This window comes from Aquila chrysaetos, chromosome 2 (assembly GCF_900496995.4).
Source record: "Aquila chrysaetos chrysaetos chromosome 2, bAquChr1.4, whole genome shotgun sequence".
NCBI lineage: Eukaryota > Metazoa > Chordata > Aves > Accipitriformes > Accipitridae > Aquila > Aquila chrysaetos.
Genome location: NC_044005.1, coordinates 78,488,970 through 78,504,112, shown reverse-complemented (window position 1 = coordinate 78,504,112; position 15,143 = coordinate 78,488,970). Strand labels below are relative to the sequence as shown.

At 39.9% G+C, this 15,143-nt stretch overlaps 1 protein-coding gene across 8 annotated transcripts in view; it reads left to right on the top strand.

Annotated features, from left to right (window-relative positions):
* The window catches only part of COL19A1 (collagen type XIX alpha 1 chain), a 220,211-nt gene that overhangs the window by 76,137 nt on the left and 128,931 nt on the right, over positions 1 to 15,143 (top strand). The window lies entirely within an intron of this gene.

Below are 15,143 nucleotides of genomic sequence, written 5' to 3'. Positions count from 1 at the left end.
CTATTCACTAAATGCTGCAGTGGTTTTGCAACAGTTGTACTGGCTACTAGGTGCAGATCTAGGTGGTGATTTCTAGGAGGTTCTTGCCACTTGAGAGGTTGGATCTGCTGTGGGCTAATACAGAGAGCAAAGTTTAAGTCTTGATGGCTCTAGGGTGACATAAGAATAGCCTTAACACCCAGAAGAAAATGGATGAGTATTCAGACCATGGTTCTGCAGTTTTGCTGATTTTTCTACTGCAGTTCTTGTAAGCTGCCAAAGTAAAAAATGAGGTTTCCGTTGACTGGCGACACACCACAACTTGCCTGTCATCTCATCTGCCTTCACGGCAAGAGCAGTCAGTGTGACGGTGCTGATGACCAATCCAGGGAGTCAAGACTCAAATGCAGTCCCTGCGGAGCCCTACCTCAGGCCCCAAAGTCACAACGCAGTAGGCTGTGGCCACCATCACATATAGGACTCTGTTTGATGTCTAACTACCTAGTTCTTTCATCCCTGTCCTTTTTCAGGGAACTGTCTTAAGAGATATTTTTTAAATAGTAGGTCCTACTTAGGGCAACAGAAGAAATTCTTGAGAGTATCAGAGTTCTGTGGTGTTAGTTAATAGCTCGAAAAAATAAGAGGGCAGTAGTCCTCCCTTTGAAGGAAACTCGCTTCATTTGTAGACTACCAGAAGATGGGGAATACATTGCCGTGATCCCCTTCCTGCAATCAGGACTGACTTGTAGCTCAGCCTTCTTGGGACACTTCTTCAAGATACCTGTCAAATCATGATACAAGAAGAACTAGAACGTTGTGGTAAAACAGAATCACTATGCATTTGAGACCTTATGCCTCGGTCTTCTGGAGGTGTTCAGCAAAGTCTGTGAGGACAGAAGAAATGCATGTCAAGGGAAGCACTGTGTTAGCCTGCTTTTTGGTGATTAGCAAGTGGAATTGTCTCTGGATACACTTCTGAAGCCATTTAGTATAATTGGATTGCAGCCAGACTGCTGGCTGTATGGCCTGAGAAATTAAATCTGTCCCTGAAGCGGAGGTTTGAGGTGACTGGAGTGCTCTAAGGTGTAGGATGACAGTCGCCTGTCTGCTGCAAATCAGGCTCCGCAAGTTAAGCAACCCTGATCTAGCGGTTAGACTAACCTCATTATGACAACAAGAACTGATTGCTCTGCCATTAGGAATGGTCTTCACACACCATTGCTGTGTGCAGGGTCACACCACTGGTGTACTCTGAGCAAGGTCGATACACCGCTGGAAAGTATTCCTATTAAAAAAGTTTGATTATTTTCCTAGTGTTCCTGTCATACTGAAATGGCGAGAGAGCTCTCCTGTTGGTGAGACCCAGAGGCTTCTCCTTTACTGAAGTCATAGTGTGAAGTCATTATTACTTCCGTACAGGTTGCATGTGTGCAGCTCCGTTCCATAGCACCTACTGGGGGATCGATACAGATAAGGATGGTCAACATCCTTAATGCTATGCATTTTGTGTCAGGAGAGAACAGGGTTAGTCTCTCTGCTCTTCCAGCCCAGGAAGCAATTAGACTTTGCACGAAGCATATTGTGTGTTGGATCCTCCTTTTGCAGTATCCTTCTAGGCCTTCCAAATAGTCGGACAACTTAAGGAGGTGTACGCTTTGAACCATGACTAGGTCAAGTATTCCAGCCTTAAGAATGTGTTCTTAGACCTTTTCTGAGGAGAAGAGGGGGGGAACCAAAAAAACCCACCAGATCTTTTTGTTCTCATTTACAGGGAGTTCATCTGTCCCTTTCCTTTCCTGAGCTTTTTGTAAACTCGAACAAGCTGGGTTCGATTTGCCTCTGTATAGCTGAGATTTTACTCTTTCCTGCACTTCTTGTGTCACTCAACTGAATAACTCAAGTCCTTTCCTTCTCTTTGCTTCTGGGTCTATAATGCCATGACAATGAAGCTCCAAATTAAAAGTTTATTTACGTCCTGGATGCTAGGTGATGTAGTCCTGTTTGGGGTTGGGGTTTTGGGGGGTTTGGGGGATTTTTTTGCTGGTCTCTTATGCCTTGGCAGCCAAGATTAACCTCTCAACTGTTTTGGCATATCACATTTTAGGGGATGGACAATCTCTGTGTACTTGAAAAGTTTAGTGAGAGAGTTCCTGGTTCTGAGAGATAGGTTGCCATCACTTTGATACAAAGTACTAAGCCTCTTGGGGAGTTACGGCTTATGTGTGTTACGGGTCCTGCTAGCCAAAAATCTCTTAAGCTTCTGAGAACATGCTGATGGCAGCAAGGCTCAAAGGACTCAAGCTGCTGAAGGTGAATCATTGGCTCTGTTCTTGACCACTCCATATTTGTCTATTTTTTTCTATTACAAAAATATTTTTTCTTCTTTGTCGGTCGCTACGTTCTGAAAAATAAAACTGATGTAGCCAGAAATGTAATTCAGAAAACTCAGAAGACTTACCAAACTAAACTGTTATTGTCTGTTCCCCTTTATCTAAACCTCCATAGTAATTGCTTTCTTATGGTTCATGAAATACAATTCACAGTGATGGAGATGATGCATCTATGTTTCTTGAACTACATTTTGTGAAATACTTGTGACACCATTCACTTTTAATTCTTGACTTTCAAACAGCTTAGCTTTACTGTTGTGGGGTTTTTTCACTAATTTTTTGCAATCTAGATTATGAACAGACATCCTAAAATATTAAATATATTGAGTAAGCTTTTAAAAATAGCTGGTTTTGCCCAGTAAGCATGAAGAAGCAGTGAAATATTCAATAAGCTGTGCATTTGCTACTGCACTGTATGGGTGCTCCCGCAGTGTATTGATAAAATAAAGAGTTTAGACAGACTGAAAGGAGAAAGAAATGCTTATGTGAATAAAAACAATGTTTATCACTACACAACTTACATTTCTATTCAAAGTCAGACTAGAGAAAAAAACCTGAGCGTACATTTCAAGAGCTCTACCAACTGTACACATGCTATTTGTACTTCAAGAGTCATAAAAATGAGATTGGGTTTACGTGAAACTGTGTAGTAGGTATCTGTAAAAGGATTGTTTCTTCTTTTGTTCACTTGTATGTATTTGTGATGATAGCCCAACAAAGCGTACATGAACTCACATATTTTGTAGGCTAGAAGATAACTGAACTAGAATATATAATGCTGTTTGTGGTGGTGTTTTTCTCATTTAACTCTATGAGATGGTTATTTGTAACTTTGTTTTCTCAAGTCCATTTTCAGTGTGCTGTCTTCGGTCTTAACTGACTCTGAAACCTAACCTGATGATTTTTATTCTTGTTAAATTTGATTACCCTTTTGTAATAGAGTTCTCTTTATATTTGGTACAGGTAAGGAAATGATTAGTAAAATGGTTCCCAGAACGTGATACAGATACCATTTGTGGTATGTGTCCTGCATCAAAACAGCATGTTAATGCTTCCTGAACAGTCTAGTTTGCATTGCCTGGTAGGAAGAGTGGTACCTGAGAAAATGAGTTTGAAAACTGCTGCATTATAAGATTTTTTTTTTTTTTTTTTTTTTTTTTTTAGAGGACATTGAATTCAGAAGCTCAATATAAAACATGGCTTAGAAGTGTCCAGTGCTTTGTTTTCCAACACGATCTAAATATATATACATTATATTATACATTAACTTAAAATTTTGGAAAAAAATTATAAATGACATGCTAGTATAGCATGTGACTTCAAATTACTTTCAGAGATGCTTTTAATACCCGTCTCCATACTGAGTTACTCCAGGGTCAGGTCCTCAGGGCCAGCTATGTCATAAAATCCACAACTGGAAACTTGTTAAAAGTACATCCAAATCAAATCGCGTTATCATGAAGATCCTTGTGGCCATTGACCTGCTTTCCCCATTGCTCCAGCTAGACCATGGAAACTCTGTCTAGAAATTTCCAAGGCATATTTGACTTTGCAGAAGAGCCATGGATATATGGCCTATTATGCCAGTTCAGCATATGCTCCTGGAGCATCAATCACTCATGCAAATACACAAATCTGAGGAGACATTGGTGTCAAGCTTACAGTAATGCAGTCTTTTCCTTGCAGCTGTCTCAAAAGATCTCTGGACACAGTGCCTTCCCCATTTCATGTGCTGTACAGATCCTTGACAGGGCTCAGGATATTTCCGAAGTAGCTCATCAGCATCTCTGAGAAAGCTTCCAAAAATGCATGTGAAGCACTGGATAGGTACTGCTTAAAGCCATCTTACTCAGTTTGTCTGTCTTTCATTCAGTGCCATCCAATTTCTGAGCTCCTGGCATTGCTAATCAGTTATATTTCAATATTTTTAGATCAGGTATGGGCATAAATTGTGCAAGTTATGCAGCTTTTGAAAAATCTTTGTAGTGCTTTACTCTGGAGTCTCCCACAGAGATAAAAAGAGTATGATCACTAATATAGGAAAAAGTATTTGACATCAGAAAGCTTTTCAAAGTAGGGGAATTATGAGCTGTAAGAATGTAAAGCTGAAACAACATTTTAATAGGAAATACGGTGCAAATTTTTAAAAACTAGTTTTTTATGGGTGAACAACTTAATAGATTAGCGTCAAAAAAGACAGACAGTGGTTTTGCAATTGGAAACTTTATTACCACTAAGTTTAAAGCCTTGAGTTTGAGAATTGCTGGCCATTGCAAATCAGGCAGTTGGACACCATCTATTACAGCAACAAATTTGATACGAGTTTTGTATTCTTTCTTTTTTTGTTTTCAGTGATGTCCTTATAATTAACGCACATCTGATTTTAAGAGATGGATGTATATGAAAACAGTAGCTCTCAATCACTTTCTGATGTATAAATGTGCTTTCTAAAAACCTTACCGGGCAAATACACTTCAGACCATTATGTTTTCCAAAACTTGTTTCATTGCTTCAGCATGTATAGTTCTTGCTTGCTTGCTCTCGCTCTCTCCTTAGCGTTACAAGGAAGTGTTTTGAATAGCCTTTGATCATAAATTTGATTCCAGAGAGCTGTCTGCTGTGCTGACTTATTTTTGCCTTATTAGGTGATTTTTGCAGTTCACAACTCCAGGAACTGTTGAGCTCCCTGGTTTTTCAATTCCTAAAGCTAAACGACAGCAGTTCAGTTCGGTTCTCAATAGAAAGCTCCGTGGAATCAAATTACCTTGCGTGCAGTAGCACTCCTTGGGTGTTATTTCCATTCTGGAGGGAACGGTGCTAGTGACCGCTGTAGGTTGTGTAGCTGTTGGTGAGCAGAGACTTCATTTTTAATTAAAGAATTGTTGCTTTTTGAGGAAAAAAGAAATTATGCTTCAGTCTGTCAGCTAACCCATTTGAGGAAAGTCGTGGCATTGTCTTCTGTCCTCTTGTGGTTTCCCTCAAAATCAGATTAGTGCAATTGAGTAGAACAAAAGCGCAAATGTGTTTTGGGAGCCAGACGCTAATGCTTGTATTGCTCAGCATCAAAGCCATGGGCTCCTTCAGGCGAGTGACACTGGTGAGATAAGAGCCGGGGTGGAAGGGTATACCCTCTGGTATTTGCAGAGAAACTGTAATAACCAGCAGAACGTGGCCGGTCACGGGGGCCTGGCGTGCAGCGGCCGCTATTGTGATGTGAGGTGTGGCCAAAGAAACCAGAGGTCACCGTCCATTTTATAGGGGTCTGGGCTGCTGGGAGCAAAACCGAGGGTGGCACGCTGCCATGCAGGACGGGCTTTTGTTAGCGTGTTGTGTAACGTGGAAGTAAAAAATAATGTGGCTCTGAAATAATGCAGTCATTAAATGCAGCTCTTTGTTCCCTAATCAGAGAGTCATGAATACTCTAGCTGTGAGCCTGCCTGGCTCTGGGATTCTTAACTGTGTTTGAAAAGCCTCAGTCAGGACCTACGGACTTCGAAAGGGCAGGGGGAGGCTTGAGGATTCTTCTTCAATTGTTCGTAAATTATATTGATTGGGTTCTTTCTGTGAGGTTTCTGTGGCATGCAGATTTTTTTTTTTTTTTTTCCTCCTTCAGTTGTGAGGGCTAGAGACCGCAGGTTTTGAAACTAATATTCTGAGCTTTTCACATCTCACCAGAAAGTAGGGCTTTAAGGAAAATACACATTATTACAAGACTTGGCATTGTAAAAGTTAGCAGCAGCGTATTGCAGGAGATGGACTAATTGGGGAGGAAGAAGCTTTCTCACTGTACTGCAGCATTGTACAGCTTGTCTGACATGTTTCACTTAGTTTTGTTTGTCATCTTTTGAGGAATTAGATGTTGGATTTCACCAAATACTAGATTTTGGAGCTGATGAATCATTGATCTATATTAGGATAATTATGGATAACTTAGCGTTACTGTACTTCATTTAATTTATATGTAACAGTATTTTCTCCCTGGCTAACAACTTCTATTACAAGTAGTGCCTGAGATTTTAAAAACAAATTTTTAGCTTCATGCAGTGGAAAATTTATACGTAGTACAAATGGTACAGAGGTTATAGATAATACTGTTGGCTGCTGTGACTTGTGAACTATTAACTATTAACTCTTTGCCCTTTTTTTGGTGGGTGAGTTTTATTAGTCATATAATTTTAAATAAATCCAGCTCAGATGTGCGTTTTCAATGCAATGAATATACTTCTTCCAAAAAAACCTTAAAAATTGTAGTGTAGGTTTTATATTCCAAATTCCATGTAAATTGCTGTTCTTAATTCGTAGACACTAAGTTGTTGGACAGAAACTGCTTTTTATTCATAAAGTAAAATCATTCATAGCATTGCGAAACAGAATGTATTTTTTTTTTTAATTCCCACTGCTAGCCAGTATTTATCAACACCTAAGATCCATACTGCATATTTCAAGTCTGAATCGATTAAATCAATGTGACACGCTGAGGCTGGGCCAAGTCTTGTCTAATCAGCAGTCAGCACTGTTGCTCTGGCATGAGGGTCCCAAAAATAGAAACACAAGAAGTCAAACAAGTAAGTGGAAGGGCACTAAAAGAAAAAGTGCTGCTAATTCCACTGTTGACTTTCTGTCTAATGGATTCTTGTTCCCAGGCCACGTTAAGTAAAGCAACTGGCGCGGGGTGTGTTTCTGCAGATGGCTCAGCAGTGACACACGCGGCCCAGCTGGTTGACAGGTGTTTGATTTGTATTTAACAAGTACCTCACACAAGCCAGATTTTTTTTCTTTTTCTTTTTCTTTTTTTTTTTTTTTTTACAGATACTGAGAAGCTAGTCAGCTGATGCTTTTTCTTCAGAATTAATACTCTTTTCACTATGCTCCCTTTTTGCTGTGAATGGCAGTTCTGATTTTCCCTTACAAATGAAGATAATATTGTTTTAGTTTGTAGTAAGACAGACACTAAATAGGAGCAATTAATCCATAGTTAACTTTATTTAATAGTTGTAAGCTGTTACCTTTACATGTGGAAGATGCACAACACTTTATTTATAGCTATTGACAATAAGATCTCAAGAAATGTTTATTTAGCTGTCCGCATCTTAGAATGAAAATTCTCTTAGAGAGTATGCGTGGAAGGAGAATGCCAGACTTCTGGGGTATAGCTGTTAAACTCCGTGTTCGTGTGTCTTCCCATAACGTGAGAAGGTCTTGGGACTTTCTTGTACAGTGTAGCACAAGCCTGGAGTAAAAGAAATTCCCTGCCCAGAGGAGCATACGGTATTGATAGAGACGCACCCAAGGCTGCAAAGGAAGAGCGAAAGTGGGAAACTGCTTAACAGAAGAGAATAAATAGTGTACAATGCTATTCCTTACTGATTTTCTTGTAAGCTACATAACAGCATTCTGCGTAATGGGAGAGAGATTGTCTCAATGGTGGCCTGTTTATTTAATTCCACTTTGGGGGTTTTGTTTTGTTTTAATAACTCTGAGTGGAAGAAATTATGATATTTGTGGCATTTGTTAGTCAGTGCGTGATAGCAACTCTGCTGGCAAAAGCAGCAGTGGAAATAGTAGACTATCAGGATGCTCTTACGAATCATCTTTGATTAATGTGAACTCTCAGAGCCTTAGCTGGAGGGATGTGTAATGTCATGGTGACTATGACCACTTCGTCTTCCCTTGCCCCATTTCTTCATACTTTAGTCTGAGCATTTTTCTTTTCTGGTATCAAGTCCATGAGATGGAAGAAGGTGAGACTTCAGGAACTGTTAACAAAAATGCATCACTCTTTGCAGTGACGGGCTTATAATGCCAGTGTTGTAAAATAGCCAGAAGAAATGCCGCCCTGTAGAATATAGTGTACTGGCAGTACTTCTGCTGAACCTTGGAAGAATGAGAAAGGAATGCGGCTGGAGAAATGGCTGTCAGAGCAGTGTTGATTCTCTAAATAAACATTGGGGTTTAGTGAGAGGATGATTAAAAACTCGCGCAGAGAGAGCCTGTGTCCCTTGGATAGTGGACTAGCTTCTTTCTGTCAGGCATCCCAGATGTGGGATATGGAGTAGACTAGTAAGCCTCAAAGAGGTTAAGCAAAGGGCCTGAAAGGAAAAGTTACAACCCTACTAGGCTGAGATATTGCCGTTCCCCACAAGGCTGCTCAGAATTTATAGTGATGGGGTACACCTGGAGGGTTAACTTCAGGGAGCAGTTCCTAGGGCTCCTGTGCTGATGGTAGATCTGCTGACCCCAGATTCATGGGTGGGGAACTGTCTGTTGGAGTCCTAGATACGTGGTCCATATATCCTCTTCATCCAAATGCTAGCCCATCTCTAAAAGACATCAAATGTCAGAAAGCATTGTTTTTGAAGTGAGGAGATATATTTCTTGGGAAAGCCTTAAACTTCCGAGTGTAAATGGAGACATGGAAACTGTATCTTGAACTGCTTTATTTATCAGTAGTTGATAGGAGGTTTGCAGCTACACAAGCACACCCAACAATATGGTATTTCAGAAAAAGTACTCATCTGAGCTAGTTCCTAGATTAGAAATTCCAGTCTATATGTGGTCTATTTATTTTTGATTCACCATAAATCCTTGCTCTTGCTACTGGTTTTTTTTTTTTTCATTTCATATCTGTGTGGCTAGACATTAGACTTAATAGTGTTTAATGGTCTGTGGGACAGATCTTTGTTAGTGTAAACTGGCATCTATACCAGCTAAGAAAGTGCCTCCTGAATCTTCAGGTTATGGAAATGGATGATGATGATGATAATAATTCCTGGACTAAAGATGCCTCTGACATCTGAGAGGTTGACCAATGCTGTTTACCTTCCTAATATACACTTGGGCCTCCAATTATTATGGTGAATATAATAGTCATAATATATTGTATTATTTTGAAAAGACCTCGGCAATTCATTAATATTGGATAATGCTTTTTAATTTATATTTAACATTACTGCATTTCAAATATTATTTTAGCAAGGCTAATTAGATGAATTTACAGTTCTGTTGAAACTTTAATAGGATTTAGATTCGCTTTAACACCATGTTATGGTTGGGTTAACAATAAATCAATAGGTGATGTGTAAGTCAGGCAATTTTTCATTTGACAGATCTACTGTAAGGGAAAAAACATAGTTACATAAATCTGTCAGTTGTCCATGAGTATAAGATTACTTCAAAATTTTTCCTACCGTGTTGCTTCAGATGATAGAAATATCCAACTAGCTAGGCTTAATTTTCTAAACTGTTCATCCATAAGACATTATGAATCTTTGAGAACCTTTTGCAGCCAGAAGCCTATTTGCCAATTCCAAGTACTCTACAGTAAGTGTTTTCATGGTTTTTGTTTGCATTTTCTTTACACTCTGTGTATCATGTTCTAGGTCAAAGGAACTGGATTGTTTTCAAGCCCATGTTCAATTCATGTCTGCACTGCATTTTAAAAAATCTAAAAAAAAAAAAAAAAAAAAAAAATTAACATTATCCACTTTTATGTAGTATAGTGTGCTTCTTACCTAAGGAGTGTACCTGGGTGGTGGGCCATCAAAAAAAGCTGTTAGTTGAGTCATTTGACTCAGTCTGAAAAGTAAAGGAAAAAATTGCAAACGGCCTCAGGATCTAGGACACAGTGAGGCAAAATGAGGAGAAGCGGACCTGTTCCACTGCTCTTCCACATTGCCTAGAACTTGCCCCTTGCTTGTAAAGCTCCATCATTCCAGGCCCTGAGGGCTCCACAGTGGATAATGAGTTTCCCGTCACAACCGAGGAACTAAACCCAGAGCATCCAAGGTCCTGGTTATGTGCTGATAATACGTTCTGCCTTCATTTTTCTCCTCTATTTGCTCTTTAGTTCCCTGCAGTCCAGTTCTGTTCTGTTTGAAATCAGTGGCATTTAGGAGTGGTGACTGGAAATGTGCCTTTGGCTTGGGGAAGAGTGGCTGGAAAGCTGCCTCTTGGAAAAAGACCTGGGGGTGTTGGTCGACAGCCGGCTGAATATGAGCCAGCAGTGTGCCCAGGTGGCCAAGAAGGCCAACGGCATCCTGGCCCGTATCAGAAATGGTGTGACCAGCAGGAGCAGGGCAGGGATTGTCCCCTGTACTGGGCACTGGTGAGGCCGCACCTCAAGTCCCGTGTTCAGTTTTGGGACCCTCACTACAAGAGAGATCTTGAGGTGCTGGAGCATGTCCAGAGAAGGGCAACAGAGCTGGTGAAGGGTCTGGAGCACAAGTCTTATGAGGAGCGGCTGAGGGAACTGGGGTTGTTCAGCCTGGAGAAAAGGAGGCTGAGGGGAGACCTTATCGCTCTCTGCAACTACCTGGAAGGGGGTTGTAGCGAGGTGGGGGTCGGTCTCTTCTCCCAAGTAACAAGGGATAGGAGAGGAAATGGCCTCAAGTTGTGCCAGGGGAGGTTTAGGTTGGATATCAGGAAAAATTTCTTTACTGAAAGGGTTGTCAAGCACTGGAACAGGCTGCCCAGGGAAGTGGTGGAGTCACCATCCCTGGAGGTATTTAAAAGACGTGTAGATGTGGTGCTTAGGGACATGGTTTAGTGGTGGACTTGGTAGTGTTAGGTTTACGGTTGGACTTGATGGTCTTAAAGGTCTTTGCCAACCTAAAAGATTCTATGGTTTTGTGATTCTGTGATTCTTGATGAAGAAGGTCAAGAAGGCGGCAATTGTCACTTCTTCAAGGACATGAGATAGTGGTGAATCCCACTTGTATTTGCCAAATGCAGAAAGAACACCTACTGACAGCAGAGGCTCTGCTTCTGCTGATACTTTTTTTGACTGTATAAAAACCACTCCTTGGCATCTATCATAAAGGCTTCAGTCAGTTCGTTACCAGTTTTCGAAAGAAAAAAGGAAAAAAAAACCAATATGCTGGCCTGTAGTTACGCATGAAAATAAATTGAGTGATCCTTTCATCTTGGGTTTTTTAGAACAACTTCTCTGACTTCTCATGTTGTGTGGAAATAATTTGTGGGAGCAAAATATAGAAACAGACTTCTGACTCATGCACTTTTTTTGTGAAATATGTGTGCTTTATGTATTTGAATATAGAAATTGTGCAAGTTGTGTGCTTTTTAAGACATGCTAATAGCAAAAAAGGAAACAATGCCAACTAAAGAGAATGCAGTCTGGAGTAAGGAGCCCTGTGGCCATATTCTCTGAAGCTCCGAGTTGCCTCTGGCTGCTGATTCATTAGTTTGCATGCAAAGCACCACAACCTAAATTTTCAAGTGTTGTTTAATCTGGAGTGTATTAACGCCTAGTTGCCTGAACAGATGGGCGAGTCAGAGCTGTCCCAAAGACTGGTATCAGGAAGGGTTGGGAATGAGGAAAAATTGATGCCTCCTGAACTCCGATTATGTTATGAGGTGCAAATGAGAACAGTAGGGCTATTCTAATTTGCCTTTCTCCTGAGCAGCTACATAAAAAAGCCACAGGAGCCCTGATCACTAGGACACAATGAGACAAGAATCCTCTGACCAGCCCTCACCCACTTGGCCAAACCCTGGCGTACCTGCTCTGCGGGGGGCTGCTGTGGAAGCAGGACAGAGCAAAGGAAACAAACGATTTACCTGTCACAAGCCCTTCTTCATCAGGTTTTTTTGTAAGGGAGGATCTTATGCTTGCTCACATGGGTCAAGTTTGTATCAAGGATAGCACTGAGCAAGTACTCAGGGAATACTGGTAGTTCAGCAGTAACCAAGTGGGAACAAAAGGATCAGTAGATGCAGTGAAACCAAAATGTCATAACGTTTAACAGAAACTTCCTGACATGACTAATCCAGGAGATTCACGGGGCGAGTCTTAGTAAATATCAGCTGAATATATTTTTATGTAATTAATATTCTATCAGGTGGTCCTAACCATAAACAGGAGCCTGTTTAAAGAAACAAGGAAATATTCCAGCAGGCTAAGGAAGGTGTCATGTAATGGAATATAATTGGTGTGGGATTTTTATTTGTTAAAGGCGAAGCTCTGCCTCCACTGGTGGCTCTGGACTGGCTCGGTACGTGCTCCACAGGGGAGGATGCTGCTCAAGTCCCCTGACAGTACGTTGTTGAACATTCCGCTCCATTTCTGCAATGCTAAAAATAGTTGTCCTCATTTTAAAACACCGGGCTATTAGATTATTCCAAGGGTCTGGCATACTCAGGGTAATGCAAGGCACGTATCCATAAATTATCAAAACAGTAAGTAGTGTCTGACTGTGCTGATTTTACTTCTAACAAGATGAGTTTCCTTGCTAATAACCCTGGAGTACCAAGCCTATTCTGTAAATCAAGCTCCTGGCAGTGCCCCAGTAAATTTAAAAATAAAAGGAAAAATGTTTGGTTTTCATATTGAGGATGGAGAAGCATCTGACTGCTGCTTGGTGGTTTTCTGGCTTGTTTTTTTTTTTTTATTTTTCAGAATCATATGTGCAAAATGCTTAAATTATTTTACAGCAAAATTGTTTCTTTTTCCCAGCCTTGAAGAGACTCTCACAAAGTTCCAGCATGTTTGCCATTATAAATCATGTTAATGCCAGAAATGTTCCAAATAGCAAAACGCATTCCAAGTGATTGATATAAGTTTCTCTCAACTCTTTTTTTTTTTTTTTTTTTTTTTTATTTTATTAGTGATTAGTTAATGTGATGCCTAATTCATTTTTGGCACCATATTGTTTGGTAGTACAAGTAACCAGTGCACTTAATGAAGTTCTCGTACTTGTATGTTAAGACAGCCTCTCCTTTTATTTTTTTTTTTTTAATCTTTTTTAGTGTGAAAGTCTCCTATTTGGGGGGAAAAAATAGCTAATTGTGGAAGTCAAGGTGTAAAAATTAATGTAAATGCATTCTAAGGAACTTGCAAAGTACACAGATAAAAAGCGTCTTACTCTATCTTGAAAACCTTTAGGTATAAACTGAATCTCTAATTTTATAGGGTGTTGCAGTGCTATCACAAACTGCAAAATCAGTAAATGATAAATACATTAAGAACCATGATTATAAATACACTGCACGTTTCCGAAATAGTTAAAGCAACCACAACATCAATAATTTTAGATTTAATAAGAATCAGTATTGATGTAGGCGGTTATTTCTGCATTGTTGTGTTGAAGGGATAATCATTTGTAGAACACTGATTAAACAGCACAAGGCAAAACATCTATGACTTGTCTCCACAAAAAAACAGTGAATGTGTGTGTGTGGTTTTTTTCTAGTTTACAGTGATCCAATATAGCAGGCAAGATGAAGTATTAATATCTGGTAACTATAAGATTATGAAGAATTTTTCTGAATTCACACTGTAAATCTGGAGAAGACGAAGGACTAAGTATTACTTGTACTGATTAATTAGAATTTTTCCCCAGCACGCTAGCATCTATTTTTACAGAGAGGAGCTGGAAGGAAGATGTTGCAAACTGTGCCATGAGTGGAGTTAGAAAAATGCCATTTTAACAAGCTATTTTAAGCTGTATTTTAATTGTTGTGTATCATGAGTGCTTTGTATTTATTTGCTTAATTACTTGTATCATTTTGATGAGCAATTGTTCTTTTATTGGCTCTTTCTGTAGTTAAGACAGACTGGAGTTTTTCCTTTGTCTCTGTTCTTTTTTTTGCATCTGTGAGGCATTTGTCTTCTACTTGGCTCGGACTCAAATGAGTGAACTTTCAAAACTTTCTTTTGTTGCTGAATTCTGGCTTGGCTAGAAAACTGGATTGGATGGTGTGCAAGTTACTAGGGCAAACTTCTGTCAAGGAATTAAGAGCCATGAATGGAATGGAGAAAGCATTTGGGTTTAGATTTCTTTAATAAGTCTCCTAAACTCTCACCTGAAGTCATATGAGCATGGATGAATTCTTCTAACAGAACTTAGCTCAGTAACTTTAGATTTAAGACAAAAATTAACGTACTTCATGGTGGCATGTTTCATGAATCTGTAAATGGACGGTGGTTCTTAGCTTTGAGTGGCAGAGCCTGGTTCTCACTAGATCTGTAACTGTTTAACACACTTTGCTAAGAAGGAATGGAAAAGGAAACCGCTGCAATATTTTGTATTTTAGTTCTAAATGAGATGTTACTAGGTTTTTAACTGTACCTTTGCCTTGGAAAGCCCTATATTAAATGCAGGATTGAATTGTCTGTAGCTTTCAACTATGAGCTATTGATTTATTTTTTTTCTTTTGCTCAACTAGTCCTTATTCAGGTATTGAAGATGAAGTTTACCGTGTTATGCAGCTTGGATGGTTACCTTTTAAAAACATTTTTGATTAACAAGGTGCTTCTTTGTACTTATGCTCAGTTGGTGAGCGTAACTTTTAAGCATCCAGTTTCTTGAATGGAATTTACAAACCCAAATCAGATTCTTAATTTTCATGGGCAGTGCAAGGAGAAAATAATTTGGGGGGCAGGGGGTGATGAACAGTCAACTGTACAGGTGGCTTTTTTGCTCTTTTAAAACATGGGGTAGAGGAGGCAATAATTTAGCAACATATACAGAAAATTCACTTAGGAAGTAAGAGCAACAGATTTAGTCTGCCTGGTTGCACAGGATGAAGAACTGCATTTCCTCCTGCTGAGTAGGTTGGGACTCCCCTAGAGATGGGGGGAAGATCTGAAACTCCCCTTTGAGCAGAGCCTAGAAACCCAACCAGCAGTCAGCTTCATACCTACTACTCCCTGTGGGACCTAATGGTTTAAGTGTAGATCCTTGTGGGCTCAAGCACCTAATAGGTATTAGGGAGAGAGCGGGGGCTGTGGCACCCTTGTTGGGATTTTAGGTACTT